The sequence below is a fragment of the Poecilia formosa genome, unplaced genomic scaffold (assembly GCF_000485575.1).
Source record: "Poecilia formosa unplaced genomic scaffold, Poecilia_formosa-5.1.2 Scaffold2611, whole genome shotgun sequence".
Lineage (NCBI taxonomy): Eukaryota > Metazoa > Chordata > Actinopteri > Cyprinodontiformes > Poeciliidae > Poecilia > Poecilia formosa.
Genome location: NW_006802550.1, coordinates 960 through 3798, shown reverse-complemented (window position 1 = coordinate 3798; position 2839 = coordinate 960). Strand labels below are relative to the sequence as shown.

Below are 2839 nucleotides of genomic sequence, written 5' to 3'. Positions count from 1 at the left end.
TCTATAAATTCTCCTTGTGTGTGTGTGCATGGTTGTTTATCCTGTCTGTCTCTGTGTTGCCCTGTCAAGGACTGGCTTCAATTCCCTATCCAGGGTGTACCCTACTTCTCGCCCAAAGAAGATAGGCACTAGCACCTCTCCCAAACCCACTGGAGACAAGGGTGGACAGAAAATGGATGGTTGCAAACTAAATATTTCTCTTCAAACTAAATGTTTCCCATCACACTAAAGACGTTTCTCCTCTTCCTCCTCTTTCAGACCTTCTCTGCTCCTGCAGCAGGTTCCTCCATACCTGAGAGCTTCCAGTCTCCAGTCTGGATCCTTCAGTCCAGCCGACAGCAGCTTCACTCCTGAGTCTCCTGGATGATTGTAGCTCAGGTCCAACTCTTTCAGATGGGAGGGGTTAAAGGTCAGAGCTGAGGCCAGAGAAGCACAGCCTTCCTCTGAGACCAAACAGCCTGATAAGCTGCAGACACACAATTCATTACATGATGAGAACATTGAGGTAGAGCCCAAGGTCTGAACTGGACATTTATAGGAGAAGAAAAAAGTCAAATAATTGTGCTTAACCTGTTAATAAGATGATAATATAATAAAAATCAACATTTATCACATGTAGATCAGGTCAGAATAGAAACATTCTTCATTGATCCTCAGCAGGGAGTTCAGGTTTACCAGCAGCAAGTTTAAGGTAAATGGAAGAATCAGATATTCAAGAAGAAGTAAAAACAAAAAACAATAGGAGACTGTAGAGTAATGACACATTTACAACAGAGGAATAATAATAATACTGTACAATTAATAAAAACAGCATCATCAATTTGAAAGACGTGCAGCTGAGTAGAGCAATTTATAATCATGTATAAGATGTATATATTTCTATGTTAAAACAGCAATAAACTATTTAAAAGAAACTTAAAAAGACAGAATATAACAGCCAGGATGTAAAGAATCATTGAGTTTGTTGGGAGCAGTTCTGGTTATAAAGTCTAACAACTGCTGGGACGAAAGATCTGTAATAATGCTCATTTCTGCGCCTAAGATGCAGCAATCTGTCAAGTATCCAGAGTTTCACTATCGATGGCAGCCTGACCACTGACTTTCTAAATACCTCTGTTCTTGGTTCTCTCAGCCTGCAGTAAATGAAAACCAGCAACGTTTGTGTAGAGACTTGTTGGCCACTTGTTGCGCATCCTGTCACAGGTCTACACTGGAATTCACTGAGTTCCTGAGAGCAACTCATTCTTTCACAAATGTCTGTAAAAACAGTCTTAATGCCTAGGTGCTACTTTCATACACTTGTGGACATGGAAGTTATTGGAACACCTGATTCTGATCATCTGGATTCATGGTCAAATACTTTTTGCAGTATAGTGTAACTCTGTTAGCAGTTAGTGGACAGAAATCTGGTTTCACCAGGATTGGTCACATTTTACCTGAGAGTCTCCAGGATGCAGTTTGGACTCTTCAGTCCAGCAGAGAGAAGCTTCACTCCTGAATCCTGCAGGTTGTTGTTACTCAGGTCCAGTTCTCTGAGACTGGAGGACTGGGAGCTGAGAACTGAGGACAGAGCTTCACAGCTTCTCTCTGAGAGGTTACAGCCACTCAGTCTGAGGAGACAGAGAGAAAAATATTAAATAATTCTTCAAAATTTATGTTTTACTTTCCGGTCAATAATGTTCTTGTACAAATTATTTTACATATATTCATTGTCTTTTGTTATCAACTGGCGTACAGCTTTGCTAGACACAAGTAGGATGCTAGTTATTAAACTCAACAATGAAGTAAATTAATCCAGTTTCAGTCATAACAGAAAGACATTGGGTTTTGGTGCTTCAATATGTGACATCATGGCCAACAGCTATAGGAAGTCGATTACTCTTCTGCTCATAATCTGCTAGTGGGCAACAATAAATAAAGTCAAACAACATGAAATCTATTTTTTGTCTCTATTAGCAGATTTCTACCTATCAACAATACCTGCAGTAACAATGTGTGTCCTTACAGAGCTTTGTTGGAGGCTTTAACCACTGGCAGCAGCCTCAGAAGAGCCTCCTCTGAAGCAGAGTATTTCTTCAGGTCAAACACATCCAGATCTTTTCCTGATGACACTAAGATGAAACCCAGAGCTGACCACTGAGCAGGAGACAGTTTATCTGTGGAGAAACTTCCTGAACTCAGAGACTGTTGGATCTCCTCCACTATCAATCAATCAATCAATCAATCAATCAATCAATCAATAAAATTTTATTTGTATAGCACATTTCAGCAGCAAGGCATTTCAAAGTGCTTTACATAATTAAAATAAAAACAGCATGTGAGAAAGGGTTAAAAAAAACATTAAAACGCAAACAGTGAGAAGGAGAAAAAAAGAAAGTAATAAAAAGAAAGAAAAGATAAAAACATCAAATACATTGAAGACATCATTTGCCATAAGCAACTCTAAACAGGTGGGTTTTAAGTTGAGATTTAAAGGCACACAGTATTTCAGCTGTTTTACAGTTTTCTGGAAGCTTGTTCCAGATTTGTGGTGCATAGAAACTGAATGCTGCTTCTCCTCGTTTGGTTCTGGTTCTGGGGATGCAGAGCAGAACCAGAAGATCTGAGGGGTCTAGACGGTTGGTACAGCAATAACAGATCTTTAATGTATTGTGGTGCTAAACCATTCAGTGATTTATAAACTAACAACAGTATTTTAAAGTCTATCCTCTGAGCTACAGGGAGCCAGTGTAGGGACTTTAAAACTGGTGTTATGTCTCTATCTTCCTGGGTTTAGTGAGAATGCGAGCAGCAGCTTCTGGATCAGCTGCAGCTGTTTGATTGATTTATTAGTCAGACC

General features: G+C 39.6%; 1 long non-coding RNA gene across 1 annotated transcript; it reads right to left on the bottom strand.

Moving 5' to 3' along the window:
- Positions 1-397: 397 nt before the first annotated feature.
- LOC103133327 (uncharacterized) lies at positions 398-2185 on the bottom strand. The gene is made up of 3 exons (XR_475721.2): positions 2006-2185; positions 1437-1610; positions 398-466 (listed from the first exon to the last, which is right to left on the bottom strand). It is a non-coding gene; the product is annotated as an uncharacterized LOC103133327 (long non-coding RNA).
- Between the last annotated feature and the right edge of the window lie 654 nt (positions 2186-2839).